The 15478-nt window shown below is 41.9% G+C and overlaps 2 long non-coding RNA genes across 2 annotated transcripts in view; both read right to left on the bottom strand.

The window, feature by feature from the left end:
* The window catches only part of LOC118153802 (uncharacterized), a 35677-nt gene extending 28910 nt beyond the window's left edge, over positions 1 to 6767 (bottom strand). The window contains exon 1 of the long non-coding RNA XR_013526080.1: positions 6709 to 6767. This is a non-coding gene — a long non-coding RNA (uncharacterized LOC118153802). The remainder of the gene's footprint in view (positions 1 to 6708) is intronic.
* A 5394-nt stretch (positions 6768 to 12161) lies between these two features.
* LOC144579150 (uncharacterized) lies at positions 12162 to 15217 on the bottom strand. The gene is made up of 2 exons (XR_013526072.1): positions 15031 to 15217; positions 12162 to 14053 (listed from the first exon to the last, which is right to left on the bottom strand). It is a non-coding gene; the product is annotated as an uncharacterized LOC144579150 (long non-coding RNA).
* Between the last annotated feature and the right edge of the window lie 261 nt (positions 15218 to 15478).

The raw sequence follows: 15478 nt of genomic DNA, 5'->3' as shown, positions 1-15478 counted from the left end.
CATTTTCCCCATGGGGCTCAATGACACACAGATCTGGGCAATGGCAGAAAGAGTATGTTCTTCCTTGGCTTAGAGGGATCTGTCCACATATCATAAGAGCACTTGTCATGAGAGGCCACCACTGATGAACTGTGGGATTGTCCAAATGTTCCTCGTATCTTGGAACCACATCCTGTTTCTGAAGATCCAGGCAGCAAATTAAATGAAGAGTTCATCATTTATGTCTCTCCAGGCTCTTATTCATTTGTGTTCAAATTAGGATTGATAGATATTTATGAATAAATGATATTATATAAGCATGACTATTAGTCTTTTATAAAATACATATGGATAAAGTAGACTGTGTCATTCCAGGTTATGAAAACCTGGAGTTGATTTCCTTCAACTATTTCTTTCAAATAGTCTCAGTTATACCAGAGAAGGTCCTTGGGAGGACAGTGATAGAAAGCCCAGGCCAGAATGCTTTAAGTAAGAAGGAAAGACACTGGAGCGCACAACTGAAAGGTTGGTGGCAAGAGTGGGCTTCAGGCAGGACCTCAAAAGGTGGACACTGCCACCAGGCCCCGGTGATGCTCCTCCATCCCTCAAGGCTGGGCCCTCGGAGCTGCTTTGCTTGCCAGTGTTTGGGCTCTTGTGGTGATAAAATGGAAGCAGCAACTCCAGTCTTTGTTTTCTAATAAATTTTATTCTGTATATTTAAGTGTGTATAACATGATGTTATAAGAGACACAAATTATATAGTAAAATGTCTATGACAGTAAACAAATTAATTTATCCGTCACCTCACATAGTTACCCATTTTACTCCACATGGCAAGAGCAGCTATAATCTACTCACTTAGCAAAAATCCTGAATGCATTATGCTGTCATTAACCACCATCTGCATGTTGCACCTTAGATCTTTTTTTTTTTTGAGATGGAGTCTTGCAGGCTGGAGTGCAGTGGTACTATCTCAGCTCACTGCAACCTCCACTTCCTCGGTTCAAGCAATTCTCTTGCCCCTGCCTTCTGAATAGCTGGGATTACAGGAGCCTGACACCACACCTGTCTAATTTTTTTTGTATTTTTGGTAGAGACTGGATTTTACCATGTTGACCAGGCTAGTCTCAAACTTGTGAACTCATGATCCACCCACCTTGGCCTCTCCAAGTACTGGGATTACAGGTCATCCTATACATTGCTACTTTGTGTCCCTTAACCCGTATCTTCCCATTTCCTAACCCACCAACCCTAGTAACCCCTGTTTCCTTTTTTATCTCTATATATCTGACCTTTTTTTTTTTTAAGATTCTGCATATAAGTGAGATCATGTAGTATTTCTCTTTCTATGTCTGGTTTATTTCACTTAGCATCATATCTTCCAGGTTCATCCATGTTGTGGCAAATGACAGAATCTCCTCCTTCTACAGCTTTAGTAATATTCCATTTTATATAATGGATTTATGCATACATGCACACATACACCACACCAGTTTCTTTATCCCTTCATCCATTGATAGACACCTATGCTGTTTCCATATTGGCCCTTGTGAGTAGTGCTGCAATGAACACAAGAGTGCAGACATCTTTGCAGGGTAGTGATGTCATTTCCCTTGGGTGTATACCCAGCTGTGGAATTGCTGGATTCTCTGATAGTTCTACTTTGGGATTTTTGAGACAATCCCATACTGTGTTTCATGATGGCTGTAATAACTTGTATTCCAACAATGTGTATATTAGTTCCTTTTTCTCCACATCCTCTCCAGCATTTGGTATTATTTGTCTTTTTTGCAATTGTCATCCTAACAGGTGTGAGATGACATCTCAACATGCTTTTCATTTGTATTTCTCTGATAATTCGTGATGTTGAACACCTTTTCCTATATCTGTTGGCCATTTTGACGTCATATGTGAATAAAGGTCTATTTAGGTCTTCTGTCCTTTTTTTAAAATCAGATCATATGTTTTCCTGCTATTGAATTGTATCAGCTCTTTATAAATCTTGAATCTGTAAATTTTTTTCCCAAGTGGTAGAGTGTTTTAATTTTGGTGATTGTTTCTTTTGCTGTACAGAAGCTTTTTAGCTTTATGTAGTCTCATTTACTGATTTTTCTTTTGTAGCTTGATATTTCAGTGTGATATTCAAGATATTAATCCCAAGGCCAATGTCAAGATTTCCTCCTGTGACTTCTTCTAGGAGTTTTATGGTTTCAGATCTTACATTAGGTCTTTTAACCACTATGAGTTTATTTTTCTTCATGGTATAAGATAAGGATTCATTTTCATTCATTTGCATGTAGAAATCCAATTTTCCTAGCACCATTTATTGAAGAGACTATCCTTTCCCCACTGTATTTTCTTTATGCCCTTGTCAAAAATTAGATGACCATATATATTTGAATTTAGTTCTGGGCTCTCTATTCGGTTCCATTGGCCTAAGTGTCTGTTTTTATGCCACTGAGCATCTCTAATCTAACATTTTCTCATTCAATTCCGTTGATAAAGCAAACATCTCTCCTCTGGAAGTTTCAGCAAAAGTCTCGCAGCATCATCATGCCACAGGGGCCACGTCCCCACACCTGAACCAGTTACTCCAGCCGGAGGAAGACAATGCTCTGATGGGCTTTGGCCTATAACAAGCTTCGCCTCTGACCCAGGAGTGAACACCAACCAAAGCCCCAGGCTGTTGATGAAGGACAAAACGTTGCGCAAACAGAAGGCAGAATTAGGATGCAATTACCCGGTGAAAGGTAAATGGAAGCAGCAAGCCACATGCTCACTGCAGAAATGAAACTCATCTCCTTTTCCAAGGAGCCATCTTCATAGATTGTGTGGAGTCCAGAAGTGAATGTCTTAGACTAGCAGCCCAGCCTCAACTGATGAGTCCTGAAAACTATGATATGAGCAGAGGGCTAGGAAGTGTTTGACGACAACTTTCTTGGGGGATGATTTGTAGCATCTGCTGATTCCCATGTGTAAATACTCCCACCATGGCTGATGTCAAGCTACCAAAATGGCGACACTGACCATGGGTTTGGGAGGAGATGCAGCCAGCTCTCATGAGCCAGTGAGAGCTGATGAAAGCTGCCTCCTGCACTGGCAATTAGTGATATTCACAAAAGTTTTACACATTTTAATACCTTACTTATGCTACCAAAACCATCATTGGCTGGTTATATCACCACACTAAAATAGTCTTCCTCACTTGTCATAAAATGTTGAAGAAAAACAGCAATTATGTGACTGCAATTGCCTCCATCGCCGTGAACTGCTGCATAGTCAAGCATTCCTGCACACACGTCTTCTCCCAAGATGTCCCTTACTCCTCAGAGGGGTCTCCCAGGTTCAAAACTTTCTGGCCACAGAAGACACATCTGTTTGTTGCTATTTTTCTAAACTGCTCATCTCAGGAACCCTATGATTTTCCATTCTGGTGAATGAACAAAAACAAGGCCCTCTGTCAACACTGTGGTTCAGAATATGCCGGCTCGATCCAAATGCAGAAATAACCACAAGGGATAAGCCTAAGGTAAAACGCTCGCTAAGAAAAATGCAACTGAAAGGGTTAGGTTTGCCCTTTGAGGTCAGCTACTCCGACTGTACACTAAGTGGAAATGGCAGAACTTGTCCTCAGCTTTATTTGGGGGTAAGAATAACTTCCCCTTTAAAATTTTTCTGGAAAACTAACTTTCTTCGGCAGATCGTGGGTCCAGATCCTGCTTATTAGAGTTTGAGGTGGGACTGACCTCAGGAAGAGAGCAAAGTTCCTTGATTTGCTTCAGTTTTTGTCATGTTGGGCCCTGCTTTGGGGACATCTGGGTCATAGATCAGGCTGATTAGCAGGAAGGATACATAGCAGGAAGGAAAAAAACTAAAAGTTTTCAAGATTTCATTTTCCTTCTCTTTCAATGAAGATGCTAGTTGGGGGAATGCCCAAATGTAATGACACAGCTCTAAATATTTGCCTTTGCATTTCAAATTCCAGAGCACCAAACTCTGAGAAAATCATCAAATTCTTCTCCAGATGGCTAAGAATCACATAAACTGCAGATTTACTAAAAAAATAATATTTAGTGTATATCAGAATGCCATATGGGGGGAACCTGGAATTAAAATCCTTTTCACCTACCAAAGATAGGATATTAATAAGCTTTTTAGTACATCAAAAGTCACACCCATCCCAACTCTCATGTAATTCAGAGTCAATCTACAAAAACAATCTTATAACTGATAGTAACAATGGCAGCAGTGGCCGACCTGGAACAGCTGCTGCCAGGACACTGGCTGCAGCATGGGAAGTGCAGCTGGGCTAAAGGCTCCACAGAGCCTGCAGGAGCTAGGAGCAGTCAGGAGCCCCGCCCTCCGGATGTAGCTGCAGCTGCCCAAGCAGGGCTGTGGACCCAGGCCTCCCTGTGCCCTTGAGGGCCTGGAGCAGGCAGGAGCCCCACCCAGGGCCCAGCTGCAGCTACCCAAGCTGCCACTGCTGACCCAGACATCTCTGCACTCTCAAGGGCCTGGGAAGGCCCCCTTGTCTGGGCAGGCATAGAGGTGTCTACTTCTGCTGCCTGGCTTCTCCATGCACCCACTCTCCTTGCACCACCAGCTCCCTGCTGCCTTGGCCCACTCTGGACTTTGGATGCTGAGGCTCATGGGAGGGAGACTGAGCCGGGAGTTGAGGACAGCTCAGTGCTGGCCTGCAGAATCACCTGGGCACTAACAGCCTGGGCATCATGAATGGTGGCAGGAGGCAGACAGGCTCCTAAATGGAAGGGGGCGGGTCCTTGGTGAAGCCCCACCTTCAAGCCTGGGAGGACCTGAAGCCTGGGGGCAGGGCTGCCAGTCCCACAGACTGGAGTGAGAATTTGTGGTGCTTTTTCCAGGGCTGTTCATAGCTGCCCATGGACCAATCAGCATGCACGTCCTCCCCTCTCAGGCCCATAAAAGCCCTGGACTTAGCCAGACCCTAAGACACAACAGGAGGATCAGCTGCAGAGAGGAGCTACCCACTCCAGGGTCTCCTTTCTGAGAGATGAACACCGCTCACTGGAGAGGAGTACCCAATGTGGATGGCTTTGAGGTGTTCTGTAGGTCAATGAATCTCCCTTTGCCTTGCTCACACTCCACTTGTCTACATACCTCATTCTTCCTGAATGCAGGAAAAGAACTCGGGACTTGCCAAATGGCAGGGCCAACAGAGCTATAACACAAACAAGGCTGAAACATGCCCCTTGCTTGCCACATTTTAGGCAATGAGAAGGAAAGAAGGAGAGAAGAGCTGCAGCTTTCAGGAAGCCCAGACCTAGGAGCTCCAAGCCAGGGCTGTGACACCCTCTTTGGGGCTCAGCAGTTCCTAGTGTCTCCAAGCTTCTGGGTATCATGGCATTCCTCAGTGTCAACCTCAGTGGAAGCTGCCTGTGGTACTCCTGGTTCAGCTGCAGCCTTGCAGGGAGCCAGCACCCATGCTGGTGCCTGGAGCTGCCTGCCCCACACAGCCAGCATGCCCAGCTGCACACAATGGCTGAACCTCACCCTCGCTCAAACATCCCCCACCTCTCTGTGCCTGGCTCACCCTTGCCTGGCATGGGTTCTGGTCCAGTAGGGCTAGCCGAGCACACCCTGCCAGGTTGAGTGGGCCAAATGAAGGCAGCAGGCCCACGCAAAACTCAGGCAAAGGCGCCACTGGCCACAGAGGTTTCCAGCTGGCAAAACAACACCCCAAGAATCCCATGATAGTAATAATAGCTAACTTAGTTTACAAGTATACTTAAGGGGGGATCAAAATATCTTAACTCTTACAACAACCCATCAGGTAGGTTGTATTGTCCCCATTTCATAGACAAAGAAACTGAGGCTTAAGAATATTTAGTTATTGGAACAAAGGTCACAAAACTAATACATGTCAGAGACAAAGATTGAAATCTGAGTTTTTTGTTTGTTTGTTTCTTTGTTTCTTAGAGACGAAGTCTCGCTCTGTCACCCAGGCTGGAGTGCAGTGGCACAATCTCTGCTCACTACAACCTCTGCCTCTCAAGTTCCAGCAATTCTCATGCCTCAGCTTCCCAAGTAGCTGGGGCTACAGGTACCTCCCACCATGCCTGGCTAGTTTTTGTATTTTTAGTAGAGACAGGGTTTCACCATATTGGCCAAATTGGTCTTGAACTCCTGACCTCAGGTGATCTGCCTGTCTTGGCCTCCCAAAGCTGAGTCTTAATTATACTGATTTTCCAAGTCAATTTCCAAAACTTGCAAAGTACGTAGAAAATCAAAGAATGAAAGAAAAATAGAGTATTTTGGATGCAATACAGCTATAAACATAAAAACAATTCAAACTTCGGATTTAGAATGAAAGTAATAATTATTTTAATATTTGGATAGCATGTCAGAATTTGAAAAATATCTTCATGTGCATTTGATTTTCATAGCAGTTCTGGAAAGCAGAAAAAGATCTGTGGTTCTCATTCTGCAGAAGCAAAGATCAAGCCTCAGTCAATGACTGAGGAAAACAGATCATTGTTGTGCTATTCTAGGCCACTGAGAAGGATAAAGAGCCTCTCAGCTCATTTTGAAATCTACGCCATAATACACAAATCAGATAAAGACAGACTAATACTACACATGAATTTCACTTATAAATACAAATTCTAAGTCAAACATTTCAAATTAATATAAATGCAAAATTTCTAAAGAAAATATTTTCAAATAGAATCCAGAAGCATATGAAATAATTACCTGCCACAACTGCTGCTATAGTTTGGGTGTTTGTGCCCTCCAAAACTTATGTTGACACTGGGTAGCCAGGGTGACAGTGTTGGCAGGTGGGGCCTAAGGGGAGGGGATTGGATCTTGAGGGTAGAGCTCTCATGCATGAATCAATGTGGTTATCATAGGAGGGGGTTGTTATAAAGTGAACTTGGCCTCTCCTGCTTTCTCCTTTTTGCTTGCCCTCCCACCTTTCTGCAATGGGATGACACAGCACAAAGACCCTCACCAAGATGTCAGCCTGTGGACCTTGGATTTCCCCACCTTCCAGAACCAAGAGCTAAATAAACTTCTATTCTTTATAAATTACCCAGGCTGTGGTATTCAGTTATAACAACAGACAATGAACAAAGACAGCTCCCTAGGGTATATCCTAAGACTTCAAAAATGATCCACATAAGGAATTCTCATAACATACCATATACATATGTTATACCTCCAAATTAAGGTAGGAAAGTATAAGCCAGTTTCCTAAACAGACATTAAATAAAATTGAGCAGCCATTTTTAATAAGTTAGGGAAAATTATGAAATGGCTACTGAAAGCCTAGTACTATGTCTTATAATGCATAATAAGTCTTCAAGTATTTGTTAAATCAAATACTTGTGCTCTAGATAAGAGAAGAAAAATGAGCTATTCACTTCAACCACATCTGGAGGGACAAATACACTATATATCTGAAATGTATGCATAATTTACCTGAATGGAAAGCCTGCAAATAAAGCCAGTGAAATAACAGGCTGCAACCTTGCTCAGCCCTTCCCATCACAACCACTTGTCTGTAGAAAGGTTCAGGGAAGCATCCAGCTCTATCACCAACTTTCTCTGATGGCGAACTGAAGTTGGGTCAGTCTAAAGTCTAATAGCCATGTTTTCTGGTTTAACCAACTAACTTATTTCTCCTCTAAACAACTAATCTAACTAACTTATCTCACGTACTGATGAAGCCCTAATCATCCCATGAGGAGAGGACATGGAAGCAGCTCTTATTGGAGGGGGTACACCAGCAGCCTCCTCAGTCACTAGCCCCTAAAGGTTAAAGTCACGGGTGGTAGAGAAGATGGTGACAACCTTCATTCCCTGGTGGAGAGTGGTGAGATCCCCACCAGATCACACCCTTTAAAGCCCATAGTAGCTCTGCCTGGTTGTGCAACAAGTGCAAGTAGCCTTCATCTTCACAATCACAGCTCTGCCACAGAGCACCCAGCTGGACCCCGGGGGAAATGGACAGGGCCAGCTTTGAGGCCAGTCATCCCCTCCACATGTAGGCTGCTGTATTTGCAGAGTTAAGAGAGCACAGCCTTGTGCACAGGTGTTTTACACTAAAGTCTGTAGATGAAACAGATCACTGCACCATCTTTCCTAGGGTGTAGGAAATGAACTAGGCAGTGTGTCCTAAGGGGTCTTGAGCCAAAGTCCCAGCTCCATTTTGGAATATTGTTAGCCCATTAGAATGTTGAAAGAATGGGAAAAGCCAACCCAAATGCCCATCGATGATGGACTGGGTAAAGAAAACGTGTTACATATACAACATGGAATACTATGCAGCCATAAAAAAGGATGAGATAGTGTCCTTTGTCAGGACATGGATGAAGCTGGAAACCATCATTCTCAGCAAACTAACACAAGAACAGAAAACCAAACACTGCATGTTCTTACTCATAAGTGGGAGTTGAACGATGAGAACACATGGATACAGGAAGGGGAATATCACACACAGGGGCCTGTCAAGGGGTGGGGGGCTAGGGAAGGAATACCATTAGGAGAAATACCTAATGTAGATGACGGGGTGATGGATGCAGCAAACCACCATGGCACGTGTACACCTATGTAACAAACCGCACGTTCTGCACGTGTACCCCAGAACTTAAAGTATAATCAAAATAAATTAATTTTAAAAATTTGTTTAATGGCAAAAAAGAATGGGAAGAGCAATAAGTATAAAATAAGCAATATTTTCTAACCTCCTCCTCCCCTACGTCAATATAGAATACCAAAAATCTCCACCTGGTCCACAATTTTTATTTTAAAATGCCGACCAGGAAAGCTATGTGTCTTCTCTGAGACTCCTAGAAAGGAAACCTCCAGAAAACCAGTAGCTGCCTAGTCATTACACTAATGATTGAACTTTAACAAAGGTAAATTCTTCATTTTTTTAATGCAATAGACTTTTCCAAAATTAAAACTGAACAAAGTAGCTTTGGCGAAATAGAGAACGTTGTTTCTTTAGATTCAGGTTGAAATACAAGCCTTATGTTGCCTTCTACTTTACTTGTGTATAATCTTTTAATTTTCGTATGAGGTTCCTTTGGTGCATTTTGATCTCTGTGTAGAACTGTGAGCCTAACCCATGTGGCAGCATGCCTGTTCCAATTGGCATGTTTTATTTTACTAACCTCTGTGTGTCCTTAGATGTTCAATTAGCTGAGCCAAAACAGCAGAGGCTATTCTAAATGGCATGACCCAACTGTTTTAGCTTAGCAATGTTACAAATCTAAAAAGGCAATACTGCCAATCAGACTAAAACAGATACAGAAAAGTGATTCATTAAACTTGTATGTGTTTTTATTTACTAAATTAATTAAAATAGATAACACGTTTAAAAAATGTGCCCAGAAGCAAGTTCTTTTTTTTTTATTTTGAGACTTGAATATTAAAAACATCTTGTCAATTAATGATAGTCTAGTGTGGAGTGACAGTGTTGCATTTGCTATGGGCATAATTTATGTGTTGGAAACAATCCCCAAAGCAACAGTGTTGAGAGGTGAGTCCTAATGAAAGGTGCTTAGGTCATGAAGGCTCTGCCCTCATGAATGGACCAATACCATTCTAGAAAGAGCTGATGTGAGCGGGTTCAGTCTCTTCCAATCTTCTGCCACTTGGGGGAACAGCATTCCTGTCCTCGGGAGGATGCAGCATTCAAGGTGCCATCTTAGACGTGAAGACTATGCCCCTCACTAGACACCAAACCTGCCAGCATCTTGATCTTGGACTTCCCAGCCTCCAGAACTGTGAGAAACAAATTTCTGTTCCTTATAAATTACTCAGTCTCAAATATTCTATTATAGCAGCATAAAGCAGATTAAGACAACATTTCACTTTTCTCAGTTAGAAAATGGATTAATTTATGCTAATTATGTCCACTTGCTAATTTGCTTCCTAGAAGATTTAATATATCCCAAATCTACTCTTGTATTTATTTTTAAATTACCTCAAAGACACAAAGTTAAAATAAAATTCAGTGTTGAAAAGGCTCTTTGTAGGGAGGCCAATATTTTCTATGCTAGAGGGAAAGTATTATGTTTGTTGTGGAATTTGAAACCCCAGTTAAAGTAGAACAATAATACTAATTACCTGAGTCTGTTTGTGGTTCATCCTTTTCAAACTATGAGAGTGCCTCTCTTCACACATATTATGATATGCACATTTACACAAGACTGTACATTTACAGAGTTTAAATATCAAGAGGAGTGCAGGGAAATAGTTGACCAGCAGCATGGAGATAACCAAATTCAATGAATCCAGCTTTGATTAAGTGTTCCCATCAACTCCCATGAACTGGAGAGCAGAATGCTCCCTTCTTAGATGTACCCAGAATGAAAAACAAGCTGAAGTTACATGAACAAAAAAAAAAAAAAACTTACAAAAATATGAGAGCCATTCATGAAAATTTTGAAAAAGCGAGTGAGAGGCTCTGGTGCGTTGGGGAGTTACAAGACATCTGAAAAACTGAATCTGATCACCATACACATACATAGCCTTTTTTTTCACATGGTCTGTTTCCCCCTCAGACATCCCCTGAGTTGTATGCAAGCAGGTCACAAGGCAGACCTCAGCACTTATTCAAACATTTAACAATTTTGAGACACCTAGTAATACATACACAAGCAGGCTCTGTGCAGATAGAGGGGATACAGGGATAAACAAGGAATCTCTGATCAGAATACCTGGCAGTTAAATCAATGATCATCACACAACGTGATAATTTGTTATAAAATGAGAAACAAGAGAATGAAAGAGAATCGTGATCTCTGAGGAGAAAAGACGACATCACAGAAGAAGTGAGCTGAGTTGTTCAAAAATGAAGATGCATAAAAGAGGGAAGTAATAATTATCACCCTGGGGTCATCCTTCAGCCAAGAGCAGAAGAATCTTAATGGCCACAGGAAATTAGGGGTCCTGTCTTTATGTTCTGGTCGAGAGTAAATGCAGTGCTGAGAAACGGTTGTCAGAAACAGATTTATAGACATTAGAGTAAAATGATGGCTTGGGATTTGGATGACAGGGTTATGGACTGTAGGGTCAGGCCATGCAAGTTTAGACAACGTTAAGGATGATGGTCTTCTTTTGCTTTCAGTCAAGTACACGAAAATTGAGACACATTGACTGCATTGATTTTAGCTTGGTTAGGGACGGACCTTCCTTAGCCTTCCTTTACCGTGCCCTCCAGTCTTTTTTTAATATATATAATTTCAACTTTTATTTTAGAATCTGTGTTCTGTGGAACAGTTTATTTTTCTTTGGATATATACCCAGTAATGTGTACCCTCCAGTCTTTGGCATCAATTAAATAGTTAAGATGAGTATTCCATGAGTAGATTTTTGTGACAATTACAGAAGCTACTAAAGAAAGAAGAAATTCACATGGTGTCCAGAATAATAAACATCTCTTTAAAGGTTATAACATTTCCATAAACTTGATTTTGAGATTTTGCCTTCACCTTCTTGCAAGCTTCTATCAAATCCCAAAGCATCATCATTTGACCCTGTGATTCCATTTGTACAAGAAGGTTTACTGTTTATGGCAAGATCGTTTATGATAACAAAACATTTGAAACATATAGGACAAATGGGAAATATTCAAATACACCGTCTGATAGAACAATATGCTATCATTGTAAAATCATCTTACCTTTAAAGATATGAGAAACTTCGTAATGTGAAGAGAACAAATGTTTACAAGATTTATCCAAGGAAGACTACAAAGCAATAGCCCAGGGCTTACCAGAGATTCTCTCTAGTCAACGCAATTATGGATGAATTTAATGTTCTCTCTATACTTTGCATCACTTTCTAATTGTTCTTCAATTAATCTTCATTCACTATATAATCAGAGAAGTGCTTTAAAATGTTCTTTAATTGAATAATTAGGAAAATAAGTATGCTCACAACACTACTTGCAAAAGAAGTCCTGGAATTCTAGAGACAACCAAGTAGTACTCAGTAGGGTATGGTATGGGATATGGTTTGTGCTGTTAGGATAAAGGTCCTCCCATTCTTCCCCAGACAATGAAGAAACAGTGCATTTGTGGTGACTGAAGTTGGTGATACTAATGACTGTCCACTAAGGTCTCCAAAGTAATGGGGGAACCATGAAAATCAGACCAAGCAACATGAATTCCAGGTGCAAAGTGAACTTTAAATATTTAAAATCTTTCAATTTATTGAACTAAAAACAGTTGCAAAATCAAGAGATGACCTCAGAACAGTTGCAAAATCAAGAGTTACCCCTCTAACTGCAAGAGTAAAGTATCTCAACAGTGCTTTGGAAAGGCCACAGGGCATTAAGACTTACTTGGCAAAGAAAGTCTTGAATGCGGAGCTAAAGCCTAAGGTGGGAATTGTTCAGAAAAGGGAATTCGAGAAATCAGGATGTAGAACTGGAAGGAGGAAGGAGGACAGACGCAGGAAAGATCATTATCTAAAATGGAGATTACCTGGTGAAAAAAAATCAATGTAGGAGGAAAAAAAACGAAAAGTTAGACCCAGAAATGAAAATGACAGATATCGACAGGGAAGGCCAGAGGAATCTAGATCACTAGAAATAAGTAAGAACCAGGAGTGGAATTTTTTTTTCCAGAAATGGACAGAAATTAGAATAAATTGCTTGCATTTAATTTCATCCATTAGCCTTTAAAATGCTTTATCCAAATGAAATTTACAGCACTTGCCGATTTTTAATGGTGTTCCCTAAGCAGAGCACGATCAAAGTTGGCTTTCTCCTGGTAGCTGGAAGCCAAAACCAGGTTGGGAGAATGACACAAAAAACTAAAAGCCTCCAGGCGGAAGAGGTGGTCCCCGCGCTCTCCCGGAGGGGAGGTCAGACATCTGGTGGCCACACCTGGCCTGCAGTGAGGAGGTCCAGACGGCAGCGCCACGTGCAGATGGTTAGGGGCGCACCTCCCGAGGAGGAAGGCACCGGACTGGACCGGGCAGAGAGGAGTATGTGGGCAGATTGCTTCAGGCTCGGGGAGAGCTCGAAGGAACAGCGGCTGCGCCAGTCACAAACATCTTTTAAAGGATGAGGGCACAGCCTTCCCATGGAAGGAGATTCTTTATTCTAAGAAATCTCACTTGAAGACCTAAAAGCTGTCGAAACCGGTTGTTTTATTTTAAACAAAACACGTATTCAATTTATCTCCCTCCCTTCCCTTATGACTGTTAAAAAAAAAAAAGTAAAAAGCCTGTGAACTGATTTTTAAAGCATTCTAGTAACTTTCTAAACCATAAGTTTTGGGATTTTACTGTCACTATGGGGAATGTTTTCCATTTACTCACTCTCCCCCAGCCACCCCGACCCCACGCGCCCGTCCTGGGCAACCCTTCCAGTGCCAGCGCTCAGCTTCGCAAATCGGCGGTAGCTGCAGGACTCCATCCTCCCGTTCTCCCGGAGACCTGCAACCCGCTGACCCTTCCCCTGCCTCTTTCCTCTCCAGTGCTCCGAGTCTAGGATGGTCATGGTACTCACTCCTCTGGCTGTCCCTCCCCTCTCGCGCGCTCCTCATCTTGCCCCACCCCCCATGTAAATGTAGGGTGCGCCACGGTGGCCACCGTTCAAGATGGTTGTGCTCACTCTCCCAACTGCCAGATCATTGCTGCTGAAGACTCATAGCTCACTTGTTCTCTTGGAAATGCCTTTGGCAAAAGGAGTTGTCCTCTCCAAAGTAACACCTCATCTCCAGAGGCAGCCTGAATCCAATGACAGGGCTACAAAAGCAGGGCCGGTGGCCTCGATCTCGTGCAGCTCTGGAACAGCCCTCCAGGCTCCAGGATCCCAGCAGATCAGCCCTGGCTGTGGCTGCAGCTGCCTGGAAGTTCAGCTTCTCCCTCTGTCTAATGCGGTTCTCCCAGACCTTTATGAGTTTTCTTCCAAAAAGCACTCACCGATAAACCTCCTGCTGGCAAATCTCCTCCGGGTCTCTTTCCAGGGAGCCCAGGTTATCCTGGGTCCCAGAACCAGAAGGCACAGTGGTCACCAAAGAGAGTTCACAGTTTAGAAGGGCTCCAGCAAGGTTGAGCAGAACAATGAGGGTTGCTGAAATATGCAGGGAACAGGAACAGGGCTGATACGGAAGAACTATTATTCTGCATTCTTTAGTTCTTTAGTGATTCTAAATATAAGTCAAACTAACGAAAAATGAACATTCATTTCAGCTCTACAAAAAAGATCAATTAAATCTAAGCGATATTTATTGAGTAACTACTATGCATAAAATTATCTGCTAGGCACAGCACACCACCAAAATAGCCAGGTTAACGACAGAACAACTCCAACCTTCAGCAAATTATTTTGGCTATGTGACGCTGGTTGATTTGAAAATGATATATACTGATTCAACACATTCTTTTGGAATCCAGTAAACAAAGCCATAACAAAGCACACATAACTAGCACACAGTTTTTCATACAAGATTAAATCTAATCACAAGGATAAAACTGTCTTGCAGGTATTTCTTTTAATCCACCAATCCATGTAAATATATTGAACACCATAAAAGAGAAAGCTCCTTCTCTCCATCACCTCCCACTTCCTGTCAAATCTTTTATTTCATACTACTCAACACTTTACTTCTTAATTCATAAAGAAATCGTCCAACTACATTTATGTTAAAATTTGGGGACTTGACTGAGGATTGTATTTTTTAAAGAGGAAGTTGTATTCTCATAAAAGCTCTAGTATTTATTAACAGCCACTTGAGTGACTTGGCAACACCCAATGTATCAATTTCATTAACGATATCATTGTAGTGTTCAAAGGGGAATGTCCATTTTCATACATTTGTTTTCTCAATGCTATTATTTCTGACTTCACTGCTGGAAGACGCTCAATATCTGTTCATCACTCAATTAAATAGAATTTCCTATGTGTGTTTTATGTCCAAGGCTGTGGAGCACTGGGAAGGTCAAAAACGTGGAACTACGATGGGGAAATGACACAGACACTTAAATACTGAGAGACAGGGACAGACCCTCGTCTTCAGACTCTGCCAAAACCCGTCCCATTCCACTCACCTCAGAGAGGTAATTCGCTAGAATCATAGACAGAGGAACCATATTTTTCTTGTCTTCACCACCTGATTTCCAGAGAGAATATTTTAAATCTGTGCCCTGGAGGGAACATTTTAGAAGAGGCCTGCCAATCTCTGTTAATTGCAAAGCAAACAGGTCTTTCCTACAGAGCTAAAGCCTGCGTTGGGATGATTGTTGGGATGATTTGTTCCTAGTCTTAGTATGCACATGTGCATCCGTTTAAAAAGGGAAGAGAAATTTGAAGTGAAATTTAAAGTTAAAAAATGATGAGACAGTTCCCTAAAAATACACATTTTATGCTAAGTCAGAAGACAAGTCTCAGCAAATTTCAGTGGCTTGAAATCTGACCACAACAGAATTGAATTAAAAATCAGTAACAATAAGATGTTTAAAGACTTAGCTAGAAAATAGCCAAGTATTTGGAAAATAA

Source organism: Callithrix jacchus, chromosome 1 (genome assembly GCF_049354715.1).
Source record: "Callithrix jacchus isolate 240 chromosome 1, calJac240_pri, whole genome shotgun sequence".
NCBI classification, from domain to species: domain Eukaryota; kingdom Metazoa; phylum Chordata; class Mammalia; order Primates; family Cebidae; genus Callithrix; species Callithrix jacchus.
This window is presented reverse-complemented; position numbering and strand designations above follow the sequence as displayed.